Below are 27,737 nucleotides of genomic sequence, written 5' to 3'. Positions count from 1 at the left end.
AGCTTGAGGCTGTGTCCTCTTGTTCTGCCAGTTGCTGCCCGATGGAAGAGACCGACCCCACCTGTGCACAACCTCCCTTCAGGAGCTGTAGAGAGCAATAAGGTCACCCTTAAACCTCCTCTTCTCCAGGCTGAACAACCCCAACTCCTTCAAACATTCCTCACGGGGCTCGTGCTCCAAGCCCCTCACCAGCCTTGCGCTCAAGCATCTCCTCTTTCCTCCCTCCCCACCACTTCTCTGCCATCGTTTCTGCTTCCCCTCACGGCTCTCCCGCCGCCGCTGCCATTTCCCCTCACGGCCGCCCCCACCGGCGGCAGGGGGCGCTGCGGGGCCGCCCCGGCCGCGCTCGGCGGGGCGGGCGGGCGGCGCCTCCCTCCTTCCTTCCGTCCTTCCCTCCCTCCTTCCATGCCTCCATCCCTCCCTCCATCCCTCCCCGCTCCCCCCCGCCGCCCGCCCGCCCGGCCGGGGCTGCGCTGGCTCCGCTCCGCTCCCGCGGCAGCCGCACAGACGGCGCGGCGGCTCCGAGCCATGCGCGCTCGGCGGCGGGCGGGCAGCGCGCTCCGCGCACGGCAGCCGGGCCCTTCCTCCCCGCGGGACGGGACCGCTCGCGGACTAAAACTCTGTGGATACAATGCAGTGGCTCTGGGACTCTTGGTTTAGCAGGAAAAATTAAATAAACCGATGTAAGTTTTCTTCTCTTTTTTTAAAAATTTTGTTCGCTTGGTTGTTTGCTTGGTAATAAAACCGTAAGAAAAAGACGCGGAAAGGATGCTCCGTTCGGAGCGTGTCGCGGAGGAGGAATGAGCAGTGCCGGGGTTTTCCCTTCCCAAAGTTTTCCTGGAGGCGGAAACGCGACGGTCCCGTCCGAGCAGAGAGGGACCGGGGGCTGGGGCAGAGGGAAGTTGGTGCAGCAAAGCTTGCTCTGGGCTGTGGAAGCAGAGGACATAGGATCATGCAGGTATAGATGCGTATTGCTGTTTAAAGGTAATTCTGGCAGACGTTCAGTTTAGTTTCCATCTTGCTTCCGCACCCAGAAGTGCCGGGAAGAGCAAACAGCGCAGAAAATACTCTGCGATTGTTCAGTTGATGTTGTCTGTTGTCAGATGTGTTGGAGTGGAAAGCTAGTGGCAGGTGTTGAAGGGAAGAAATGAGCCGGACCGGTCATTTCTGTAGTGGCAGAGAAAATGTATAATTCTTCTGTATGGCAAGGGTGTTACTGGTATTACTTGTTGTAAGAGCTGACGTATTTTAAGTGTGTTTTTTAACGGCACCAAGCACCCCAAAGCTGTTTGTAGAAGAGCTTTGCTTAACAAATTTGGAGTTTTTACTGGCAGAAATAAAAAACTTGACTTGGCTCATGTGAGTAAAAGCAAATCGGGGAGAGCTCTGCTGCACTCCTGCAAGGTGATCATGATTTTATCAAGGCAGCCCTGAGGGGAACAGTGACATACTGGGAGCACCGTGAGAGACAACAAAAGCTAAATTAAAGCAAAACTTATGCAACCGAAATGTGGCTGCAATGGGAATAAATCAGACCTTTCAATTTTATTTTTCTTGGAGATTTTTGGGTGAGGAGATGGAGATGAGCTTCTAAAAAGTGAATAAGCACACGAGCCAGGCACATCTAGGGCAACAGGTCTCGTTTTGCCATGCAGAGAGTGAGCTGAGCCTTGTGAGTGCTTGAGCCAAGCTTTTCCAGGCACAGCCGGGCCAGTGGCTGCTCCTGTTGGATCCGGAGTTGGTGGCCCCGAACTCTCCCACTGCCGGGCTGGCGAGCAGCTCTTCCCAAAACACAGGGTGTATGGTGGAATAAACACGGTGATTCAAAGAGGATTTGTCAATACTAAAAATAAACAGGCCCGCAGATGTGTCCTAGAGGGTCATGTCCAGACACAGCATTTTCGGGGCCAATGAGCCGATTTCGGCGATTTTCCGTCCGTGTGTCCTGTCCAAGGTGCTGAAGTTCATTTTGCTGCAATTTCCCAGGATTTCGGGGTTTGGCAGAAGGGGTCTTGGAGGCTTCCTGATGTCTTAAACCGGCGAGGGGGTTCCCCCCCGTTTGGTATGAAGAAAAAGCAGGGATGTGTTTTCAGACACGTATATTTGATCCGTGCTTTTGGCGTGGGGAGGCAGACCAGGTGGAGACGCAGATGGATCCGGCAGATCCCATAAGCTTGTGGTGGCAGAGAATTGGAAAGGTCAGAGCTGTGAGGCAGTGAGGAGTGAAACCCTCTTATTTGAATGGACCAAGAAAGTGGTGTTTTTGGAAGTGTTGCTTCTGCTGGTTTGGGTACATTGCCTTGATGAAACAGGGTTCCAAAAAAGTTGAGGGGAGCCCAGCATCAGGATGGGATGGGAATGATACAGCTGGATTTGGAGTGATTTTCACTGGTTTTGTTAATAATTTTTTAATCTGGTGTAGCCTTTTCAAGTGGCAAACGTGGTTGAAAGAGAGCTTCAGAAACAGAGGGTCCGTAATAAAAAATATCGTATCTTTTTGGAGCAAATGTCTCAACGTGTAAGCAATGGAAGTTGTGGTATTTTTAGATTAATGTGCCAAAAGCTCTCAGCCTTGAGTAGTGGAGTTTATGTAACTTTGGTAGGGGGCAGGTCGCAGTATTGCCAGAAATAATCACAGATTAATATTTTACTGAACTTGCTTGTGATTGGAGTTGGACGTTGTAACGTGGTTTTTCTCAGCTCTTGCCGCTCACTCTGAATCATCCACAGTGCAGCTTTGCTCTTCTGTCTGAGGCTCTGAGGGTTTTAGAAGCATGAAGGGTCAGCTTCTGAAGCCAGAGTTCTCACACAGGAGTGGTTTGTGCTGCAAGGAGCCCTGCAGATTTAAAGCATGCCAGGGCTCTGTACAGTGTGGCAGGGAACGGATCCTGTTTCATGGCCTCAATCATTCGTCAGAGGTCACAAAGGTATTCAGTTGCATCATTGGGTATGTAGCCTAAATACCTTGACCATGAAGGGGGTATGTAGACCACGAGACTTTGTGACTCTGAATGACAGCTCATGGGTACAGACTTTAAAAATGCAGCAGAGTTGAGAGCATTTCATTCCTGGCTTGAACCAGAAAGTGGCTTCGGTTCTCACTATGATGGACTAACACCTGTGGCACCAGCTACTGCCTCCCAGGACCTTTACATGTGACAGGAAAAGGTTGAGTAGTTGCTGTGTTCTTGATTTAAGCACGTTGTCAAAATTATGTTTAAAGATTTACTGATAGGAAATTTCATCCTGACTGGGAGATTAATGAAATATAGCTACTTTTAATTTCTTTAAATATTCTGTTTATGATGTTAGAGAGGGATTGGTTTAACGTCTCATTACCCTTTTCTGTTTAGTGTTTGAAGGAATCCTTTGTGCATGTATGAGAGTAAAGAACATTTTGATTTTCATATTGAACCATGCTGGTGGTCATTTGGAAATCCTAGTCCTACTTTTCAGAAGGAACTTATTGTCGTCCGTTATCATCTTTAGAACCTTAGTTTTTGAAAGCTCAACTTGAAAAATCATAAAAGGTACCTGTTGTTTTCAGAGATCGGGTGCTCAGTTCTTCCTGAAAATTGTTACCTCATAAGTTGTCTCTGATTTACTCTGGAAAATTATAGCCCTGATTGTTAAAAGGTGACATCAACTAATTTCTCAGTTCTCTTAAATAGAACTTTGGTAACTTAGAAGCAGTATCACTCTTAAATATCCACTTGAATTTCGGCTTTGGGTTTACACATTGTCTCGAGGTAGGGCCTTAATCATGGTATAAAGCAGTTTATAGTTGGAGTTCTGTCATCGCTTTTCCCTCGTTTCACCATCTAACCTGGAGTAAAATACATGAAGTCTGTGGGGTATATTTCTGTTTGCTTGTAGTGAATATCTCTTCCATGGTGTCATGGATAATTGCAATCAGTTCAGATAAACATGTGTTTATTTATCCTTTAAATAGGACTGTCCTTATGAAAACCTACCAAAAGGAAACCCCGTTGATATTTCTATTGATCTTGGTTTATTATTTACTCTGCAGACCAAACTGAGGAGCCCACTTTGACCTGGCTCTGTCTCTTTGGGTTTCTCTTGCAAAGTGACAGTTTCTAAATCAGGAAGGAAATCAGGTCACATTTCTGGTTCTACAGGATTTATCTCATTGCTCTTCTTTCAAAGTAATTAGAGTTACTAATAATGAGGAAAAGAAAACTTTTCCAGAACTGGAATGTCCCTAACTCCTCTCTCCTTCTGGCAGTTTTTGTGTCACTGAAGAGACCCAGGTAGTTCAGAAACTTTGTTGTGTAGGATCCTTTTGCTCTGTTACATACACAGTGTCTTCCTTTCAATGCAGCTGCAGGTGATCTTTTCACCTTTATAAATCTATCTTCTTTCCCTTAGAATTGTGTTTCCTTATTTATTTCCCAATAATTCTGGAGCTGGTGTTACTAGCTCCGGACTGTCCATTGTAGTGAGTGAGATCCCAGATTTCAGCTTGGGAGATGAGTAAGAACACATTTATTACAGTTATCCCCTGTTCCCGTCCCTCAGCTGGCTCAGGACAGAGTGATTTTGTTAAATTCATGCTGTCACGAGCACTGTTTGCACCCCTCCTTCTCTGGTTTCTAATCAGTCCGAGTTCACAGAGGAAACTTCCCATGAAAGATGGCAAAACAACCACAAAAAATTCCCTCTCTTGTCACACTCCCACCTTTGAGGAGGTGTAGCTTGGCCTCCCACCAGGAGGTCACCTTGTGAATCATTACAGTGCAAAATTGTGTCAAAAGATCCCTTATCTTTCGTGGCAAAAACATGCCTCACTGCTCTTTGTATTGAACAAAGCCTTTGTTAATCACTGTTCTGCATAACAAGAATGGTCTGAGTTTTATTTTTATCATCATATTGCAAGAGCTTTTTGAATTTAGAGATTTGACACATCAAATAATGCTGTTGTACCAAAACATGCAGAAAAAATTAACAATTCCGCTAAGCTCCAAGTTTTCTCTTTGCCCTTTTTTATTTAATTATAAAATTAGAAGTTTACTTTTATGTCGTGGAAAAAAAAGTCCATACTTCACTGGACTATTTATTTCATCTCTCATTTTGAATTGAGTTTTCCTAGTTTGCTAAACTTTTGCTCTTTCTGCAATGCTGAGAGCCCGGCCAACAGGTTGTAGATTTTTTGAAAGCTTGCTGGATTCCTAAGGCACTAAAATTGCTCTGCATTCCAGTTATTGTTTGAAAAATATCTGCAACTTGTACTTTATTAGTTTTTAATCCAACTCTAGTATTGAATATCTAAAGAAGTTTTACTGGTTTTATTTGCAAGTGTGTAAAGGTTAGGTGACAATGCAGACCATGGGCACAATTAAGGTGTGTTGGAAGAAATTAGTCTTTTTTCAATATTTGTGGCACTTGAAAGCTGATTGTGAACACTAAGCCTGGTTTTTAGGGTTTTCAAGGGGCCTTGGGAAGTGGGAGTTGTGCTTGAGTTTTTTTCTCTGCTGATTTTAAGTCTTTAGTGAAAACAACAAAAAAAATCTGTGTCATACAATGTAATAGCAAAACTTGTTCATGAGCAATTTTTTGTTTTAGGATCCAATAGCTGGAGATAGATTAGAGACTAACTTTTAAAGCCAAAATCCCTTCTTAAAGACTGTATTAGTTCTAAAGTGATTTTTCTATGTTTCTTTTCCTTATCGTATTGAAATAGTTGCTTTTACCCGCTAAAATGGACAGTTTTGTTAGAGGCTGAATACACCACAGGTGCTCCTGACAGCCTTGCAGCACATTGGGTCTAGCAAGTTTTGCTTCAGGTTTAACAGAACCTTGGTCTTGGGAAACCAGAACAGCACAGAGGGATCAATCACCTCTGGTTATTTCCAGTGAGAAAAAATCCCCCCCTGTAGGAGCCAGCTCAGCTTTTGTGCCCCACTGCCAGCCCATTCCAGCCCTCCCAGGAGCGTCCCTGCTGCAGGGTCAGACACTGCCCAGGGAAACAATCTTTAAAGAAAGTGATGATGAGGAAAAAAAGCCCCTTTCTCATGGTGTAAAGCTCATAAAGAGGAGAAACTCTGTCATGAAGTTTTTGTTTTAACCTGTCACCAGAAGTGGGCAGAGGTTTAGGGAGAGCAATGTTAGCGGGAGGCTTTTGGGAAGAGGAGAAAGGAGCATCATTAAAGTGTTACAGCCTGACCTGTAGACAGGCACTTAGTGTTGTCTGAGGCCTGACACGCTGCTAGCACGTTACATAATGCACAATTATAAAATCACACTAAAGCCTCTTTAAAATACCTGTCTGATTATAATTATGCCGCGTTTAATAGAGCTGAGTGCTGCGGGGAAGGGACCCCCCTGCGCCAGACTTGTTCCTGTGCCTGCCAGCCCGCATGCAGCCAGCCGTGCCATCCCCTGGGGTGCCTTAGACCCTCCAAAAGCCCCTCGGGTGTGTGCCCGTGCCCCGTGTCGCTCTCGTGTTACACAGGGGTTGTCCTTTCCTTCCGGACGCATTTCTGCCCGTCGCTGCTCCCCATATTAGTCCAGCCAGCGCGGCGTGACGCGGCCGCCCTCTCTCCCTCCCCGGGGCCGAGCACATCGCCTCCGGTGCATTGCCTAGCCCTGTCCCCAGCCTCCGACACGGCACATCGCCACCGGTGCGTCCCCAGCCCGGTCCCCAGCCCAGCCTCCGCCACCGCGCATCGCCTGCGGCGCGGCCCCGGCCGGGTCCCCGCTCCGCACCGCGCTGTGCCCCGCGGCTCCCGCGCTGCCGGAGGGGCAAAGGCCAGCCGTGGCTGCAGCCAGAGGCTCTGCAAAGCACTGCAAGTATCTCAACAACTTTTTGCATTTATTTCTTCCTCCCCCTCTTGATCTCTTTTCAGCAGCGTCTCACGTCGGGAGGTCCGGTCTGGCTCGATGCGCGCGTGTAGTTCCCATTGAGCCGCTCCGTGGTGAGCTCCGGGTCCCTCGGGAGATCGCCCCTCCGGCAAAGTTCCCCGGGTTTGCCGAGGTTCTCGCAGCTCTTCCTCATGTCCATCAAACGGAGGGATGAGTCCTCTCCTCGGCTCTGCCGGCGTAAATCCAGATCGATTTGTTCGACTTCAGCAGAGCTAATCCAGATTTACACAGCCCTTTCCCCGAGGACTTCCCCCGTTTTTTGCTCTGGGTGACCGTCAGTGGGCCAATGTCAAAATACATCTGATCTAGGCAGATTCCCTGTCTACAGATATTAATTATTCCCTGGCAAAAGTTTCTGAGGAAGAGCAGTTGGATTTGAAAACAATATACAAATTCTGTTGCTAATTTTAGAAAGTAAGGGGGATTTTTCCCCCTCCTGTTGAAACTAAATATAATTTGAAAGATAATGTACAAAGACTTAAATATAGCCTGCAATTATACATGGCATATGAATAGTTTCTCTTGGTTTTAACATGTTTGGTTTATTTTTCCATCTTTCTCAGCAGACAGCTGCTAGATAAAGGGAGAAAAGTAAATAGTTGTTATGAAACCATACGTCATAGCTACAAGGAATAATTTAAGAAAAGGAATTATCTTAATTATAAGGGACGATAAAGACTAAACAAATCCTTTCTGTGCTTCATCCCCTTGCCCCATCATCTTATGACACCTCTGTAGTAGTACTTTAGCTAAAGAAGTACCTGAGTGCTTCTAGAACAAATTTCTTTTGGGTCCATCATGTTCCTGTTCCTGCTGCATTCAGGCAGTTTTGAACTGAGGCTCTGGATCCTCCTTCACGGGAGGATGAAATTGGGGTAGAAACTTTCCTAGGAAAATTCCCGGGTTCTTGAGTTCCCTTGCCCTCGGTGGAAATTTCGCTTGAATTATACTGAGTTTGCTTTCCTATGAATTTGCTCAACTTGACAACCCCCAAAAGTTTTGTTGCATCCGCACAATGTCTGAGCAAGCACCTGCAAGGTGTACAGACGTCCTGGCATGAACAACTTGCTTTTTCTGGCAGTTGTGAAACACAGTTCTGCTCCTCAAATACTGTTACATCTGGGGAAAAATTGTTCTTTTGATTAATCAAGTTTCTTGGGGTTTTCCCTGTCTTGTGAAACCTGAGCAGTGCTGGGCTGGTGGGTCTTGCTCTGAGTGTTGTGTGCTCAATAGTCAGGACCCAGTAAAGCTTTTTAGCTGCTTCTAAGGACAGACCAGAAAGAACCTGGGAACACTGCACTGTGGTCACACATCACCTTTTTTACACAGGTATGAAGAATGGAATAAAAGACCCTCAAAATAATAACAATACTAAAAAGACGCCCCAAAATAATGGTTGTAGACTCCTGGGAACAAGGCGAGTGGCTGTGTCTGAGGCTGTGATCCAAAAACATTGAAATATTCTGGGCTGTGGTTTTCTTTTATTAATTAGTCTAAGTGATGTTCAGAACCTGAAACCAAGGCTTTTAGACACATCTCTGGTGCCTAATTCTGCTCAGTGTCTCATAACAGGGTGAATCAGGAGACTGTTTATTGAAGTCAGTGATGCAGTGTCGATGTAAAAGCGACAGAAGGGAGATGGAGGATTTGTTTACGAGCAGAAAAGTCCCCTGGACAGTTTAACACTAACAGAGAAAATTACTGAATAGTTGCAAAGCACAGAGCTTAAATGTAGCTGAAATAAGTCTTCTGGAGCATTTCCAGAACTATTTTAAGGGCCTGATCCAGAGCCTGATGAAGCCAAAGGTAAAGCTCTTCTTGACTTCTTTGGATCCAACATTACATTTCAAAACATCATTCCGTCTCTGGAATTCTCTAAAGCTGTCTCCTAGATGGTTTTTAATTAACTTTTATGCCAGATATGTCTTTTGTATCCCTTTAGTACTTGGATTTGTTAACTATAAGAAATAATAATATCATAATGCCTTTGTTGCACAGGAAATTCTGATTTTTTATGTAGTCATTAGTTGTGCAAGCCATTGAAACTCATCTTTTGTTGCTTGGCTTGTCCATTGGTTTACCAGTGTGCATCTGTCTTATTCTGTAACTTTTGAACCCACTGGTTCAGGACTAAGGGATGTTTGGCTTTTGCAAGTGCTGTTTAAGGATGTTGTTGGGTTGACATTAGAGAGGCTCAATGGAGCATCATATGCAAGAAAGTGACTGTGTGGTGACCCAGCTACATACATTACAGAATTTTTATTGTGTTATTCCATATTTTGTTCTATTTTATGTTTAGTGTCCTATTGTTGGGCCAGTAACTGCTTCACATCCACCACCCAGGTCTGTGAGATCAGGTAATGCCAGGTGTAGGCTGTAATTGCATCGCTTTAAAGGCAGCTTGCAAACAAAGCCCTGGGGTCTCAGTGCATTTTGAAATAATCTGAAAAGGCTCCATCATGTGTATTCAGCACTGGATCCGAGCCTGGTGAAGACCCTCTTTGGCTTCAGGAGCTTGTGGATAGGTCTTTGTGTCTGAGGAGGAGTGGGTATCAGAGGTCAGGTACCAAGGGTGCCTTGAGCTGTGAGAGAGCCTACTCCTGTTAAAAGACTGGAGGAGGTGACAGAGGGACAAAGATGATGTCCCCTCCTTCTTTAAACCTGCCCCATGACTTTGCAGCTGAGTCCCCCTCTGTGCAGGGGGGATGTTTGTCTGTATTGGCACTGCTGCCTACTTACGTGCATCAGATAGGGATTAATAACTATATATAAAAGACAACTTTTATTTATATTAAAAAAAAAATCAGGAACAAAGCAAGGCTATTGAAAATGCAATTTCCAGCTCCATCAGTCGAGTACTCCCCATTTTGCTGAGGACTGGCCTGTCATGGTGTCAGATGGGACATGTGTGCCCAGCTATTCCAAGAAGCGGGTGCAAACCTGGATGAGAGGCAGCAGGGGTACAAAGCAGGATGAGAGGCAGCAGGGATCACGCTGAGGATCCCCTGCCTTGTGTGCACCCATGCAGTGAGGCTGTGGCTGTTTCTCCCCCAGCCCTTGCCCTGCCCATCGCTGCGAGGAAGGGAAAATGGAGGGTGTCCCTGACCCCGGTAATCTCCAGCTGCCACCGAGCCTCCCGGGAGGCACCCGTGGCCAGCACAGATTAACACAGCCCACAGCAGGGACTGGCCTGTGGCCAGCATGGCCCTGGGATCAAAGGAGCACGGAGGTGGCTGAGAGCCACCTTTGGGCCCCTCCTCCTCGCCTCGCTCTGCAGCAGCTTTTGCCTTCCCTGGTAAATCAAAGCCACCCTCTGCAGATCAAAATGCTTCTTTCCCTGTGTCTTGCGTAGGGTGTTGGTGTCCAAGGTGTGGTTTCAGAGCTGACAATTGGATAAAGTCTTCAGGATCTTACTTCGAGAGTGACATGGAGGTGTGCTGGCTGCCTTTTTTCTTGATGGGCAGAAACAGGGTGTTCTGACCCCAAAGGATAAAGGATGGTGGTGCAAAGCAGGGAACCATCATGAGGATGTCACAGGCAGACCCAGTGCAGAGGCTTGGAACCATCATGAGGATGTCACAGGCAGACCCAGTGCGGAGGCACATTATGAGCTGTGCCCAGTTCCCTACAGAGCCCTTTCTGGCCCAGTGGCCTCTAGGAGGAAAGGATCAGGAGGGAACTTTGTGCAGTATTATTTTAGAGTTTCAAAGGTCACAAAGAGCCAGGGAAAGCACAGAAATTGGCATCACAGCACTGAAAATAGTATATTTGAGTGGCAAGCCGGTGCCTTGATTTGGTTTGCAGTGGGTGGTCTAATAAGAAGTTTATTTCTGTTAGAGAGGTTATTTTTGAGGGCTGTTTGTTTGCCAGGATTAAGAGGAAAGTGGTTTAAAACATATTTTGGAGGGATTGTCAATGTTGTCCCCATCAGTTCCAGCAGCTCTCATGCCCCAAAACACAGAGGCTATTTCATGGCTGAGCCCTTTTAGGGAGATCCCTCATACCATGCACTCCCTTTGGCCACCTTGGTTTTCAGCTTCTTCTCCCTGGGCCAATAGCTGTTTTGTGCTGACCAGCACTGCACAGCCACACAGCTGCCAACAACCAGCCCTGGGTTTGAGAGGTTTGTTTTCCAAGGTGGGGCTGGTGCTAGCTGCACTGTTTTTATGGTGTGACGGTCCTTGGGATGAACCCTGCCTTAACTTCTGTGAGCCTGTTGTGTTATCCCTTCCCAACATTAACCCAAAGTCCTGCTCAGGCAGCAAACAACCTGAGCAGCAGCCTGGAGGAATGGCCTTGCAGGGGAATTTTCTCCTCTCACTTCAGTGGTCCAGAGTCCCACCCTGAATGCAGAGCATGATCGCTTCATGCTCATTTTAAATTGTGCCAGCTGAACATGCATACTGGTTTGCAGGACCATGTGGCCCAGGGCAGGACTCAAAAAACAGCATCCCACACATTTGGGTCTGTGGGATGTCAAATACATTGAATATTTTCTTCCCAATGCCAGCTTGAAAGCTAGTTTTATAGTCACAGCTAACATTGCAAATGTTTGAGTTGTTCCCTGGTGCATGATTTCTTCCAGGAGGCTCCTACAACTTTAATGAATGTGAAAGTTGTGATTAGCATGGGAAATCATAGCTTATAGCAACTACACAATCTATTAGGCTACCCATCAGTCTTGCTGTTAGAGCACTCTGCAGAATTCAATAAACAATATTATTTACTCTGTTGTCTTTAGGAGCTTGAGAAACTTCCCAAAATGTCTAATAATCCAGAAAAAAGCTTTGTTGAAGAGCAAGTTCACTTCATTGATTTCATTTCTTCACTTTGGTTACTGAATGGCAGGCTAAAAATAAATTTAAAAAAAAAACAAACCAGTATTGAGATCAATCGCTAATTGATTTTGCCTTGTCATATCCAGTTAAAAGCAGAACCAATGCTTTCTGAAATGTTACTGATGTTCTGGAGCTTTGTAAAGCTGCATACGAGAGCATGCATCAATAGCAGAGTGTAAGATCTCTTAATTTGGGCTTCATACAGAGTTTTAGGCACGTAAATGTCAGACTAAAGTTCAAGGCTTCACCAAAGTGCTGTGAGGATCTCCAATGTCAGTGAAATTCCTATTAAAAACTGTCCTTTGAGGCTTTGCTGCCTGCAAATGCTGGTTTCTTGAAACAAAAGTTGCATGGATTGTTGAAGAAAAGGTCTCACAGGGTAAAGTTGTGGCTGAAGAGAATTTCTGAGCAGGAAACAATGAAGGAGCTGTTGTGGGATCTGCCACAAGAGCCAAGCTCAGCTGCTTTGCTCCAGCAGTGAGTCAGCTGGGGACACCATCCCGGAGGGCAGGGACAGTGCGTGTGGCTGTCCCCACACCTCAGTGGGACTGAAGGGCTTGTGTTGCATCCCTAGTGCTGGAGGTGCTGGGAATCACTCTTTTCCAGAAGCAGGAGGGCAGGCAGGGACCAGCCCCCCTTTGCTGTGCTTGGCATCACCCTGACAGCTCCCCATCCTCACCCTCCCTCTCCAGAGGCACCTCCTGGCTCACTCTGCTGAGGCTGCTGCTTTTCTGGATGGTTTTCCCTGGACTGCCAGCCTTGTGCCTTTGAGGGGGGATGGAGGGAGGGGAGAGCCAAAACAGAGGACAGCCTATTTTTAGGCTGACTATCTCCCACTCCCTGGAAGGCCGGGTGCCAATTAGGTGGTGTGGCGGGGTGACACTTGCCTGTCCGTAATGTACCAAGGGACCCCGAGCCTGACTAGATTTTTGCAGTAATGTTTATTTTGTGCTGTTTCATCTGCTCATTTTTATCTGCATAACTTCCTCCTCCCTCCCATCACATTTTATAACAGAGCTCCGTGCACACCGTGTTGTGTGATGTTTTGAAGCCCAAGTACATGATTTTGGCTTGTGCCTTTCTGTTCCTTTTGTAGTAGGATAAGAAAGAAAAGACTGGAAAATTTAGGCTCAACTCCATAATTTAGAGATTATAGAACAATCAAATAAAACTGTGATCATCTACTCTGTCTCCAGAATAGCAGAGGGCTCCTCATAATTAGTATTTTTTCAGCTACAGCATGTACTGTCATGAAGAGGAATTGAACAGGATGGATTTTTTCATCCTTCAGTCTTTGGTAGGTTATTAGTCTTTGGTAAAGCATGGTTAAATGATTTTCTTTAAAGTGAGCACATTATGCCTAATTAATATTTCTTTTGTTCCAGTTCTTGACCACTGGATTTCTCCTATATTATTCTGGCAGAGTGCAAAGTATCTGTAATAAGAAGAGAAGTAGTAATGTTTTAGCTGTGTTTGTCCAAGGGTGCTGCTACTGTGATTAATTTATCTCTTTCCATTTCCTTTGGTGTTATCGAGCTCTTTGCAGCATTTACTATGAGCCTGATTTCCAGCCCATAATTGTCTTTAATGATACTTCCCTAAACCTTTCTAACTTATCAGCACAACCCATGTGCTTTGGACATCAGAACCAAAATGGGGTAGTGTTCCCATCAGTTGCTATCACTGTCCCCTGAGCCGTGATTAACCAAACCCTGCATCAGCTCTTTTGCTCTTTCCCCCAGAAAGCAGAAATGTTTTCAGTCCTTCACATCTTCCTGTGATAAAACACTGCCACAATTGTGGTTTTCTTCTGGTGCCTCACCACAGTGTCCCAGTACCTTGGAAAGCAGCACTGACATTCAAAGTACATGCTGGCCAAATTTGTAGGAACTCTTGGGTTCAATTATCATAACTTGTTGATATAGAGAGTCTAGCTAAAGAAACTGGGGTATTTTAGACTCCTTTTGTAGATCTTTATTGCTCTTAAATGCAAAATGACATTCTCAGCATATTATTGCTCCATTGCATGGATTTTTCCCCAGTACAGAACAGAAATAGGTATTGAACATTTCTGTGCTGTTGTGTCTGACGGTACTTAAAGGATAGGTTTTGTTCCTTATGTTTGAAAAGTTACCTCTTGCCCTTAAAAAGGCCAGCAATTTCTCTAGCTGCAGTTCTGTCACTGATTCTTTCTATTCTAACACAAGCACCTGTGTTACATGTCATCATGTTATTCTTGACTTCCTTTCTTTTTTCTTTTTTTAAGAAAGCATTTTGCACTCTGGAGTGTGTGCAGCATTTTGATTGTCATAGGATAGGAGGTAAATACTTTTTTGAGCTCTTTCAGTGTCCAGGAAGAGAGAGTGCACAGGCTCTGCACAACATGGCCAACACAGGATTGGAAGGATGAAGCTGATATTTGGAGAGAACTGGGGAAATAGGAAAGGGAACATTCCCCTACATCTCATTAAAGGTGAAATTCTTTCTCTGCAGAAACCCTCAGCAAAACAGATCTGCTTCACATTACCAAAGCTCAAAGCATCCCTTTTATTAAGGGACAGACTTAAGGGGGTTTTAAGCCTCCAGATATTGATATGTGACAGTCTGGTACATGTTCCCACATTGTGTCATATGATGGCAACTACAAATACCCTTTTTCCCCCCCACAAAATATGGTTGTGATATCATGCCACCTTCTGTGTTTCTGCTGGCAGCCCACACATAGCTGGGGCTTAGAAGAGTGACACCAGGGTCAAAACCTGAATCATCATCCTACAGCCACTGTCCTTCTGCAGCTGAGCAGTAAAGTGCTCCTCTTTGACTTCATCCTTAGCTGGAGACTGCAAAAACAGCACCACTGGGACACTGTCCTCAGCACACTCTTGCTGGGCCGAAGCACTCAGGACTTTGGGAGAAGTTCTCTGCTTTGGGGGAAAACCCAGGCTGGGAGGTGAGCTAAGCCCTGGGTCACTGAGCTCAAAACCAAGGTCTGTGAGGAGGAAAGATAACTTCCCAAATCACAGCTGAAGCCCTGCAGAGCAGTGAGGTTTTCTTTCATTTGCTGGAAGTATCAGAATTCAGTCTTTCAGACCTCCTGATGCTGGGATCCATTAACAAGACATACAAATCTTGACTGTGACTGAACATGAACTCTGGGCTGATGCATATTTATTTATTAATATTTTCTATTCCATGCTGCTGATTGTCCCAGATGCAGGGGAGGGAAATGACTTTCAAATGAGAAGATTTTTCTTAAGCCTAGAGCATGGCTGTACTTGGAATGCAAAGTTTAATCACTTGCTTGATGGAGAAATATGTAATAAAAGTGCAATGTCTGCTGGGTTCCCTTTCATCTGAGAATCAGCTGTAGGGTTGTGTCCCTTGGAAGAAATATGGATTGTGTGCAAAATAATTTAGGCTTTTTGGAATAGTCTCGTTGCAGAGACCAGCTACCTTTTTTGTGTGCTTATTTATCTTATTATCACAGCAGTGGTAAATTTTAATAATAGTGGTAAACGTGGCTTGGTGGGGAAGCTGTGCTTCACTGACTTTTTGGGGGGAAGTTGAGTATTTATAGTTTGGAGATTTTCTAAGTCTTACTCTTGCATTCCAGTGTCTGTTTCTTCAGTTCAGCAGCAGCTGGGTTCTTGGGCTCTCAGACACAGGAGTGTCCTTAACCCCAAGGAGGCATCACTTCTTCCACAGCCCAAATCCTCTTGCCCCATGCACCCTGCAGGCAGTCACAACCCAAGCATGAGGAAACTCCACTCAAAAGCAGGAATGTCTCTGGCTGATTTCATGAGCTGTTATGGGTTCATATCATCCTTCCCAAGGAGGATGTGCCCAAGGGGCAGCCCAAACCCTGAGAGTTTTTGCTGTGCACCTAAAAAAGAATCCTGGGTGCTCCCGTAAATGGTTGCAGTAAAGAGCTACTGGAGGAGGCTATTTTTTTTTTCAGGGCAAAACCAGAGAGGCTACTTAGCATACTTTTACATGCTGCTAATGTGGTTTTATTGCTTCTAGGACCTGACCTACTATCGGTATGTGCTGCTGTGGATGCTTTTACTCATTTGGAGCTGGTCCAGGGATCTCTAATGGGGCTTTGCACTGCATGACCTAGGTGTGCTCAGCATGACACCATCCCCTGCACTGGGAGAGCTGGTTTATCACGCTGCTGAGGACTGGGAAGATTGGGAATTTGGGCCAGCAGCACGCTCTACCTTGTGCTGGAGTTTGGATCCTGTGGAGTACTGGGTGATGGAGGCAGGGACACCCCTGCTGTCCCCATCACCAACAGGCCATGTGTTTCTTAATGCTCTGTTGTGGACTTGCTTTGTGCACACAGAGCACTTCAGTCCAAGCACTGGGACATGGGGATGTGGTGAGCTGTGAGTCGTTCCCCACTGCTCCTAATGAGAAACCCAACAGATTCCAAGTTAGAAATGGACAAATGGCTTTTGGGATTCACATTTCCCTGCACTGCTGAGCCCGGGAGTCTTGCAGCCAAAATAACGAGTCTTAACATTATCCCTGTATCTCTATAAGCATTTCCCTCAGTGGTATATTTAGCAACATAAATTAGGTTTTGTGTGTATTTGGTGCTCCTAGTTTTGGCCTTCCTTCCCACTCTACAGCCTCAAATTGCTGAAGTGATTGTGTGCTGTTTGTTGTGCTTTACAAGGTTTCTTGACAGCTATCAGCATGTTACATTTAGTGCAGCTTTCTACTTTTTTTTCCCCCTCCATGTATATAATGCTGATCCAGGCAATAACATCTTTCCTGCAAGGGCAGTTTCTTTCTGAAATGCTTAAATACAGACTGAGAAAACCTTATTTTCATGAGCAGTGGCTTCTATGACTGAATATCTCATAGAGACCCAATCTGTATTCAGAAAATCTGAATGCCTCTCCTTTGTCACCAAAGTAGCAATTTTATACAGGAATTGGCAAAAAACATTGTATCACAGAGGTGAAATCTTTGGATGACAATGTGATTTTACTGTTGAGTGCACATGTCTTTAGAGTTAGGCTAAAGGAGCGGTTCACACCTTGTGTTACTTGCCATGATTTTTAAGTGTTATTTTTTAGGGGCAGGGCATTGATTGTCAAGACACTGTTGCTGGGTTTTATTGTCTGTGAGACTTCACTTGTTTCTCCAGGAGAAAGGAATGGGTGAAGCCACAACGGAGTGATCACAGAGCTGGAGTGAGGGTCAGGCAGACCTTGGAGACCAACCCACTTGGCTGGGAAGCTCTGCAGTTGCTCCCAGTTCAGCCAGCCTTGAGGAAGCTTGGGCTGGCCTGAGATAACCTGCAAAGGAAGGGCTCCAGCAGCTGAGGCAAAGGGAATAATAATTTTGGAGGAGAGAATAGCAATCCATGTCCAGGAGTAGCAACCCAGACACAGGAGATCCTGTGTCTTCCTGAGAATGGGAGATCACCCTGAGAGTTGTGTTTGCCTTGGGTACTCTTGAGTTCTCTGAGTGATGTACCTGGGCTTTTGATGACACTGCCAAACTGGGCTGGAAAAACGAGGCACTGCATTTCAAAGAAGAGAAAATTAGATAGCTGGAAAGAGAAAACCCAAACCAACCAAGCAAAACCAACAACAACAAACAAAAAGCCCCAAAAAAACCAACCAAACAAAAAAACACACACAAAAAAAACCCAAACAAAAACAAAATGAAAAAAAAATCCCAAAAAAACCATCACCAAAAGGTATTAATTGGACAGAAATAATTTAAGCATCCTTTCACCACATGGATCACAGTTTTTTCTTACCTTACAGAGGTAAAACTGAGGGCAAATTGCATGCCCAAAGTGTTGTAGGAATGACACAGCCAGAGGGTTTCCCCTACACAATACACTAGCAAACAAATTTTCTGTCCATTTCTTCAAACCTCCACAGAGAGCTCCAGAAAGCCCCTTCTAGACCCAGGGGCCCAAGGAAGGATCTTTCTACCCATATCTTTCCAGAACGTCTCTCTTCACCACCATTCATTTATTTTTCCCAAATCCTTCCCACTCTGTCACTATAGGACATGAGAAAGCACAACATGTACTGCTGCTATTGTAAAGGTAAAAAAAGGAAGTTTATTTTCTGACTCCAGCATTTATAGTTTTCCAAAGGTGACAGTGGATTGGAGGGTGAAGGTGCCACCTCTCCAACGACACTGGACAAACTACCCGTACATCAAATTTCTCCTCCTCTGTGAAGGAATAAAAAAAACAATAAGTTATTTACAGAAAGTGTGTAAGAAAGTTTGCTACAAGAATGTAAACTCAGAAGGCTTTAGAAAAATCTTAAAAAATCAGGGTGACACCATTCCTCCCTTGAATTCTGCTTGGGTGAACATGCCCCATTGCCTTGCTTTTGCTTCCTTCCAAGCAGAAGCACCTCCCACCCCAAGGGACAGCACTGGATTCCGTGTTTTCACAGACAGGAGCAGTGTGAGCATTCCTTACATGGTTAATCAGGTGTAGAGAAAGAGCACAACGTGTGTGGCCTCGGGTGACCCCAGACACTGCCGGGAGGTGCCTCTGCCTCTGCTTTGTGAACTTGGAGCATCTGTGCTCTCATCATGTGCTTTGCTGATGCAGGATGGCTAAAGTGTGCTGCTTGGGTGGTGAAACACAGAAAAAATTTTGTCTTCCAAGGTCTGTGCTGCTCTCCAGCCCTCAGAACATACCTCTCCTGGGGTCTGCCCAGCATGGAGTTTGCTGTGCATGTCAAGACTGTGCTGCAGGAGCATGAGAGCGTTCAAAGCATGTTGGCATGAGTGGTTCTAACCAAGATTCTACCCCCATATAAGCTCTGAAAATGCACGCTCAGCAAAACTGCTGAAAATGTGCTGGAGAGCTTAGCCACAAGAGTACATCTGTGAAATATTTAAAAAGTAGTCAAAGAGGGGAAAAAAAATGAAGAGCAAATTGAGAAGAAAGTGTGCTGCTAGTTCAGCAGAAAAGACAATTGTACCTGCCGGTAGCAAGAACAACTTCATCATCTGATGCATGGAGCTCTTCCAGCTTGTCACAACCCATGCTACACACCCAGGGCTATTTGTTGCATTAGCAATGAACCAGTGAGTGCAGGGAGCTGCAGCTCCTCCTGGCACATAGGCTGGGCACCAGATCCTGCCTGTGGAGGTGCTGCTGCTGCTTGCACAGGAGAGGAAAAGGTGAGGACGTGAAATGCCATCGGGGTCACGCTGTGTTTCCAACCTCCTCTGAACTGGGTGTTCATCAAGCCCAAGTGCAAAGTCAAGCCTCAAATATTATCTGTTATTTTGTGAGGAGGACTTAATAGACACCTATCACCCTACAGCTGAGTTTTGTTTTGCTGTGGCTAAGACATGACTGATTTTTATTCTTTGGCAGGGGAGGGCATGGGAGCAGCTGTCTCCAGATGCCAAATGGCAGCTCAAAATTTGAGTTAAGGAGAAATCTGCATTCAGCTGTAAATGAATAGGAAGACATTAATTATCCTACTCAGCCAAGATTGAGGGAAGATACTTTTCACAGTATGTGTGAATTCCAGAGGTAGGGTAGGTCTTACAGCTCAGCTCCATCACAAAGAGCTGCATCCATACTGGAATAAATGAGGCTAAAATCTTTCTTGGAGTTTGTTGCTAAGGACTTTCCTGCTGAATGATGCATGGGAGTGAATCAGCAGTGAGATGTGTATTTCATGTGTAATGTGCTCAAGGGGTGTGATTTGTTCCGAAGGCAGATTGCCTTACTATGTTCTTGACAAAAGAGTCTTGAAAGTTGGACTCAGTTGAATGTGTTGCAATAATGCAGCCTTGTAGTCCCAGATACCTGAATGAACTTGGTGTGATCTCCATTTCCTATCTTCTGTATGCCTGAAAGAAACTCCTCTACAGGCAGAAATAATCCTCCAGGTCACAACTGACCCACAGGACGCATGCCAGTTAAGATGACAGAGAAAAAAGCCCACAAAACTTTTGTTTAAATCATATGGAGTTAGCTCTGTGCTGGACTTCAGTCTGTTTTATCTTACTGGAGGTAAAATCTTCTGACTTTTGTCAATGTTCCTGTCAGTTCCAGGAGAGACAAGCAAGCTGCACCTCTGGAAAAGGATTGCAAAGTAGAGTCATTGGCTTTCATGGTGGAACTATATAACCAACCATACTGGATTTTGCAATCCAGAGTTTTCTCAGCATTTTGAACAGATCTGGTCACAGGATGAAGAAATGCAGAAGTGACAGTAATGAGGAAAGAGCAAATACATAAGCTCTCCTGTGGGGAAAAAGTTTGTGCTAACTTGCCTCCTGACAGCAGCCCTGGGGCTGCCTTCAAGATGAGACTTGCAGGAAACACAGACAAAAACCCCTGAATCCTAGAGATGGGAGAGCATATGTAGCCTTGAAAATCACAAGCTGGTTAATAATGATGGAGTTTGTTGTTGTTTGTTGTGTATACAAGCTGCATGGGAAGTGCTCATGAAGGCAGGAGGGAGAAAGGTTCCTAGAGATCATGGAGACTGACCTTTCACATCTGCACTTACCAACCCAGAAAAAGCAATTCCAAGTGTGATTTGGCCTACCTGAAGACTTGTCCTTCCAATTTTCAAAGCCAGCAGCTTGAGTTTGCCTGTCAGGTGCTGATTTTGAGGTGAGAGCTGTCTCCAGAATCAGAGCTGACTGATGGGAAAGCAGCTTGGCTGTTGAGCAGGGAGATGATCTCCCATTGTGGGCATCATTCCTGCATTCCTTAACTGGGAGAGGAGTGCAGCAAGCCTGCCTCGGTAGGACTTACATGGAAATGGCATTTTTAGGGGAATGTTTGAAATGCATCTAACAGGCACCCAGTTAAACACTCCTCTCAGTCTGGCAACAGGCCAGTTTAGAATCTTTTGAACTTCTTGCCCTCCAGGCAGAACCCAGGGTTGAGTTTTCCTACCGACTTCCAGGATGCCAGGTCATTGCTCTCCACAGTGAAGAGAGCCCAGCTGCCTAAAATTCACCCCCAGCTCTGTTTGTCTCCTTGGCCCTGATCGAGGTTTCTCAGGCTCATCCAAAGGCAGGCATTGTTTTCTGCAGCTTCTATGGCACTGTGTCCACTGGCAGACCTCTGTTTTTAGCAGGGTTAGGAGTCAGACCACAGCTGGTAGCCAGGCAGTCTGCCAGTGTGCTGGGCACATCAGCCATTTCTCATGATATAGAGCAGCTGAGCTAGATTTTTTTTTTTTTTTTTTTGTGTGTGTGTGTGTGTAAGTTTTTAAACACGTTGAGCTTGCCATGTGGGAAAAAGTTCTGTTACTCTTGTGCTTGCCTGCATCCAATTGTGGCAAGGGCACAAGAGTTTGGGAGCATATTTCTGCTCCTGGCTTAAAACTTGCTCTCATCATAGTGTGCCTGGTGAAACACCAAAGTCCTGTTTCTAGCTGCAGATCCTCAGTGTGGTGCATGTAGGCAGGGAAATAAAACTAAAATTCTGTGTAAATTCTGAGGCTGCTTCTGCAGCTCTCGTGCACCATATGCTGTTCTCAGGAGAGCAGGATTTCAGCCTGACCATCAGGCTCTTGAGGGAGTGTTTCACTGCTGCTTTGCTGCCCTGGACAGAATCTTTGCATGAAGTTATTGTCCCTGAACCAAAAGCAGAGCTGAGTGTCTTTCATGGTCTCATTTTTCTGCATGGTCCTGCTTTAAGGGATTGATCCATGTTATCAGTGTTTTCCTCCTCTTTCTTCAGGAGTTAAATTTTAGACTTTACTCTTTCAAGGCAGAAAAGGATGAGAGAGGAAGCCATGATATTAATCCCTGCACAGAAACACTGATTCTGCTTTTCTGAGGTATTATCCTAAGACAGGAAAAATAAAACTGCCATTGCTTTGAGAGTGGCAAAATTAATTCAACATGATTTCCTATGGGTCTAGTTCATTTACCTTTAACTCACCCTTCCAAGCCCATGGTTTCCTCCTGACCACTTGTGGGGCTAACTGGCAATGTGGGCAATGGCTTTTGAAGATTCCTTTGCATCCCTAAAGTGATGGACATGCTGACTTCCAGCTCTCAGAATGAATAAGGGGTTGGAGCTACACCACAGAGGAGGCACAAACTCCCACTGATTTATAATACTCAAGTGTGTTTGAAATTGGCCAATGGATTCAAAAGTTATTAGAAGGGATTAAAAGACAGCATGACCAGATAAGCCTTTTTTCCTCAGGAAACTAGGCTAAAAAGGGAAAAAAAAAAAACTCAACCAAACTAGTGCAAGGACTTCTGTGATGTCCTCTCTTCATCCTGCTTTTTTTCATTGTCTGGGGTAGTTAATACTAAAAGCTCTGTGTATTTACAAAGGATTGATGCAGCATAAAAAGAAATGGTGCTCTCCTTTCCTCTGACTTTTTATTTATATTACACCTGCAATATTGAATGTCATCAGTCCACTGATGTGAACCATCCCACCAAGCCCCCTGTCTCAGCAGCTGAAATCTGATGGGTGTGAGAAATGACTTGGAGTTACCCACATCTGAACCCCCCTGCCTAAAACAGGATTGAGCTTCCAGGAGACAAGCCCCATGGATTTGTCCCTGTTTGTTGAGGGGTTGTGAGACAAGCCAAGTCACTTTTTATCCATGAGCAGCTCATGAAGACTCTGCTGCTTTGTCTCAGTCAAGGTGTGAAGGTGGAAATATTTCAGCTGAGTAGGTAAAATAGGCTGTGCCTATCTCAGCCTCAAACACACCCTTGACTGGTACCTTTCACAGTGGACAGTGCTTTGCAGCCTAGAATCTGCCAGTGGTTGCAGACTTTGGGAGGTGGGGAAGCCCACGAGGTGCTGTGCTTGGGCTCTGGGGAAGAGGATGCCACTTTGCATGCTCAGCAAAGCTGGTGACCCTCCAATCCCTGTGCACGTCTCAGAGCAAACTCAGTTGACTGGGATCCTGTGATCCCAGAGGAATGCTGGGGAAGGGTTGGATTTGATGGAGCCTGTCATCTGAGAGAAGAGGGCTAGGAAAATATTTAGCCTCAGCTGCAAGAAGAAAAAGAGTTAAAGCCTGTGCAGGTATTAAGACTTGGAATTTAATTTCAGACTAAAGATAGATATGTTCCTGGAGATGGATCTTGAAATGTGAAGAAAAGGTATGAAGTTAGGATTTGGTGTTCTGATTATCTTGGTATTTCTAGCCCAATTTTCTGTGTTCCTGGTTATATAGCAGAGCTGGTACAGCTTTTCAAACAGACACAGAAATCCAGAAATAAAAGGAATAGCTGTCAGTGAACCTGCCACCCCCATACACAAGTCCAGTGAGGCAGCTGGGTGTAAAGTTCCTCCCTCCCTTCCTGCTCTTGTGACATCCCTGTTGTCCCAGGATGTTCTTCAAAGCATTGCTGGGGCCCACGAGGTGGCTTTGAAGAGCAGGATGGGGAGTGACCTCCAGCTGACAGCCTGGAGAGATTGTCTTGTCCCCCTGCAGGGCTGGGGTTTAATATTTTCTGAGCATTCTCAAGGACAAGAGGTTTGATGGCTCAGAATCAGTGCCTTGAACTCTTATTTGGAGGAATCTGGTGGTGGAGGCGGTGGGTAAAGGAATTGCTTGAGGTGGTGGACACCAGATTAAGTCCACACCTGCCAAGGAAAAGATTTCATTCACCTGGTGCTGTTTGGGCTTTCAGACCTTCTGAGTGTGTCCCACCCCAGCTCAGGGTGCAGCTGCACTTTATATATGGGAGGCAGAGGATGATGGGCTGTGGGTAAAAGGCTTTGGAAAGATGGGATGTCTTCATCTTGCTGGTGGAAGAGGTAAATAACCTCACACTTTTCTGCCTTTTGTCAAGCCACAGCGTGTTTGTCCAGTGCAAAATGATTTCATCTGGTGCTACTGTCAAAGAACAAAAAATAGCAACAGGAATTTTTGGGGCTGGGCTTCAATTTAGAGGCTCAAAATGTTTGTGCAGAGTTGGAAATCCTTCCTTGCCCTTCCCCCTCAGCTGGGCACTTAACATGGTGAAGGAATGCGTGATACCCTGCCTAGTCCTCGGGATTAGTAATTTACTTTGTTGTCTGTGTTAATCTAAAGCCCTGGTGATGCAGCAGAACTTCAGCCAAGTTCCTCCTTGGAGGAGTTTGGGAGGAGGGAGTTTATGTGGTGTGTGAAACAAAGCTCTGTGGTAAAAAGGGCCATTGTCTGTGACCCTGCTGCCCAGGAGGGACCAAACTGCCCTTGCCCTGCTCCATCAGGTGTGCAGCTGGCAGAACCCCCTGTCCTCTGCGGCCAGGGAAAGCTCTGAAAGCAGCTCTGTGTCAAAAAGCAGCTTCCCAGCTGAAGTCTGGCGTTCCCTCCGCTCCTGGGAACTGCAGGGCTGCTGCCTTTTGGTGACTTGCTCTCCAGAGGCTGAGAAGAGAGCCTTTCTGTTCCTGCCTGTGCTGGGCTGGCTCTTGGGAGATGTGGGTCTGTGCTCCAGGAGTGGCTCACTCCCCTGCCTGAAGATTGCAAGGTGCCTTACAAAGCACCTTATGCCTCTACGATGCCCTCATCCCTTGGCAAGGTTTATCCTGCTCAAGGTTCTGCCAAGTGCTTCTCCCACCCCAACCCCCTGCTGGATTAAGCTCACACCCATTGTTTTCCTTTGCTGCTAATTTGTGGTGGTTTATTTTTCTTCCTGTGCTGCAAGAGGTACTGCCTGACATAACCTAACCCTGACAGACTCCTGATAGCAGCTCCCTCCCACCCTCCTCATTCCCGTTCATCTTGTGGCTCATTTTGAAATTGCCATTATTTCATCCCTCTGGGGCACCAGCTAAGGCTACCCTGATGATGGATGCTGCCAGACCAGATGCATAAATATTAAGAAAGCGGAAAGAGCCAGGCCTGCAATTTCTTTGTGCAGAGCAGTGATGATGCTCTTCTTACAGCTGACCAGCACAACTGCAGTCTGAGCTCCAGGTTAGAAAGCTGTAGATGCTGGTTAAAATGAAGATTTAACTGTGATTAACCAGCTTGTGGTCGGACAGAGAAGCAAGGATGCTGGTTATACTGGGAAGTTTTACTAGACTGCTGCTGGGTTTATCCAGCACACTGGGCTGATCTCAATTGTACCTTGTCTCAATTCTGATGCTGGTGGTGCAATTGTGACTAGATGATTTTTTCACAGTTTTCTGGATTTTGACATGAAAATATTGGACCCTAGAAATGATTATTCTCAGTCTGGTGTGTAAGGCTTGTAGTGCTGTGTCATAACTCGCTTACCTATGTGCCCCCCTTAATAAATCAGTATGGGTTTGCCTGCAATTGCCAGAGGTTTGGTGCTATCAGAAATATTCAGATACTGCAAGAAAAAAAAAAAAAAATCTCGATTAATGCTGAGTTAGCTGTCTCCCCTCTAATGCTGTTTCCAGTTCAATGGATGTCTTGATAATGGTGTTTGATCTGAAGGCCACAGACTTATTGATGGTCACAGATCAAAATACCATCCCTGCTAATAAATTATGCTTCTCTCTTTCTGCTAAGAAGTGCAGCAAGAAACAACATCTATAAAAGCAAGGGGAAAATCTGAGCAGTCCCAACAAAGACTCATAGCAGCACTACTCAGAGTAAGAGCCAGCACAATTGAAAGTACATTTCCAGATGGGAAATTTGGGAGATGCAAATTGGATGCTGGTGCTGCATCTTTATTTTGGACCCCAAAGCACAGCAAGGCTCATGGTGTTTCTTTTCCTTCCTGTCCACATCCTTCTGCCTGTCTATCCCACCTTAGATCAGCTATAGCTTTGGGAATTTGAGGATCTATAGCTCAGAAATAGTGTTGAAAAGACACAGGAGATTCTTCTTATGACTCAGGGATGCAGCTAATAGTGCAAAGAGTTTTTGATTGACTAACATCAACTTAATGTTCACCGTCTCCAAAACATCATCTCTTTGGTATTATCTATGAGCACTGAGAGCAAGGGCTATTGGTGTGGTCACACAAAGATCTCAACAATCCTGCACCCAATCCCAACTGAGAAAGCTGGATTTTTTTAAAATCAGGGACTGTGGATAAAAAATAACCCTCATCTTGCTAGAGGTGATCTCTCAAGATTTGCATGGAGTATCCTGGTGATATTGCTATGCTTCCAAGGATCTCACTTTGTCACTTCTCATGCTTATCAGGAAAAATGAAGTTCACCTGTTTAACATTTTCCCAGACTAGTAGCTTTCACTTACAAAAAATGTGCAAGTTTCCTTTCTCTATTTAAAACTAGCAATCAGGACCCATTTATATTCCCTGTAGCAGGAAGACTGAAAGACATCACATTTCAGACCATACCAAAAAAACATCTGAATTTCCACATTTCCTCACTTCAATCTACACACGCCACCAAATCCTAGCTATTTGTAGTTTCCTGAAGATGAAAACTTTTGCTTTGTGGCAACCTTTGAGCATCCATTAAAGCTCAGATGATGGATCAGAGCAGATTGTGTGGTGCTGCCCATCTGCCCATCGGATGCCCAGGCTCACTTTTTAATAAGAGCAAGGAACTGGTTGTAATGTCATGCAGTCATAATTCTTGGCAGTTGCTATAGTTCATATGTTTATTGGAGGCTGAAGCTTTGGAGCATTTTTCAGATGTCTTTACACTTCCTGCTTTAATGCTTGGGATTTTTTTCTCAGCTGAGCTCTCTGGGTCCCAAAGCCCTGTTTATTAGGGAAGGAACCATGTGCCCAGTGGAGTGTTTCATGGAGGGAGTGACTATACTGAAAAAAGGTGAACAAGTCCAGGAGCACCTGCCTGAGCAGTGCATGCTTGTAAGTTTAGAGGGTTTTTGGATGTTTGGAAAAGGACAGGGAGATAACTTTTCCTGTAAAAGAGCTGAGTATGGAATTTTGGGGCTAATCTGAGAGATGATGGACTTTCCCTTAGAGAGAAGGTGAGTTGTGTCAGACTGGCTGAGGAGAAGGCAGAACTTTCTGCTGTCTGAAGTGGACTGCAATTAAATAATCTCTCAGGCATTTAGGGGTTGCACGAGGCTTGGAACCGTGGTTTGAAATAGATTATAGGGCAGCTGGAGTCAGGGGAGAGTTTCTACCTGGTTCATCCACAACATTTCCTTGTACTACATGGACCCTTAGAAGAAGGCTCCAGAAGTTCTGAAGGAAGTGTGTCCCTCCCCAGTCCTGTTCTCCACCCCTTGTGCCATGGCACTGAATGTTCAGCACCCCTGTTCACCTAAGTCAGGCTGGCATGTGCTCCTAGCCATGAAATGAGGGCAGTGCTCCTTGCTGTGCAGCGGTGAGGGAGAGGAGATGCTCCTGGGGCTTCACAGCCCTTGATGTGGGCTTTGAAACCTGCAGGGAGGATGATTTCCAGGCTTTTCTGAGGCAGCCCTGAAATGCAAGAGACAAGATTCACAAGACTTCCCTCATTTCTTCTTTTCCCATTGCTTCCATCTCAATTTAGGATGCAGGATAGCAATAAGAGAGGATGCTTGGCATCCCCACTCTTACAGCCCCAGCCTCCTGAATAAGCAGAGTAACGCTGGGTTTCCCCTCAGGAAGGTGACATGGTATAAAATTTCTTCTAGGACAAAATTCCTTCTCTTAATAAGACCTCCATTTAAATAATCCAAGTCTCAGAGCTGAGATGCAGCTGGCCCATGTGCCCAGGAGAGCATTTCAGAATACTTTTACCCAACAGTTGGTCTGAGATCAAACAGACTTGGCATTGCGCTGTTTCCTGGATAACACGCCGTCATTATTTATTCATCTGAATCAAAGTGCTTGATGTTTTCATGCTATCAGTTAGACAGAGCCATATCGTCTGCCTCCCCTTTTTTTTTTTATTAATTTGTTGTGTTTCAAGAAAGTTTTGAAGCTGTTGCAGTGGGAAATCCATAGCTTAAGTGGCAGCTTGCTCATCTTTTATTTATTTTTGTAATAATCCCGTTGTTACACATTCAAAGCTCCAAAAGATCCTTGTCCTCAATCAAAAGTTTTGTGTTTGGATGAGGTTGTAGTGGTGACTTCTAGAAAGCATGATATTCTGGCTTTGAATAGGTACTGTTGTGGTTT

At 45.4% G+C, this 27,737-nt stretch overlaps 1 protein-coding gene across 1 annotated transcript in view; it reads left to right on the top strand.

Moving 5' to 3' along the window:
- The first annotated feature begins 502 nt into the window (after positions 1-502).
- The window catches only part of SCN5A (sodium voltage-gated channel alpha subunit 5), a 217,582-nt gene continuing 190,347 nt past the window's right edge, over positions 503-27,737 (top strand). The window contains exon 1 of the mRNA XM_077789465.1: positions 503-683. The gene's annotated coding sequence lies outside the window, so the exon portion shown is untranslated. The remainder of the gene's footprint in view (positions 684-27,737) is intronic.

This window comes from Lonchura striata, chromosome 1 (genome assembly GCF_046129695.1).
Source record: "Lonchura striata isolate bLonStr1 chromosome 1, bLonStr1.mat, whole genome shotgun sequence".
Taxonomy (NCBI): Eukaryota; Metazoa; Chordata; class Aves; order Passeriformes; family Estrildidae; genus Lonchura; species Lonchura striata.
The sequence above is the reverse complement of the archived record's forward strand: the minus strand, read 5'-3'. Positions and strand labels throughout refer to the sequence as shown.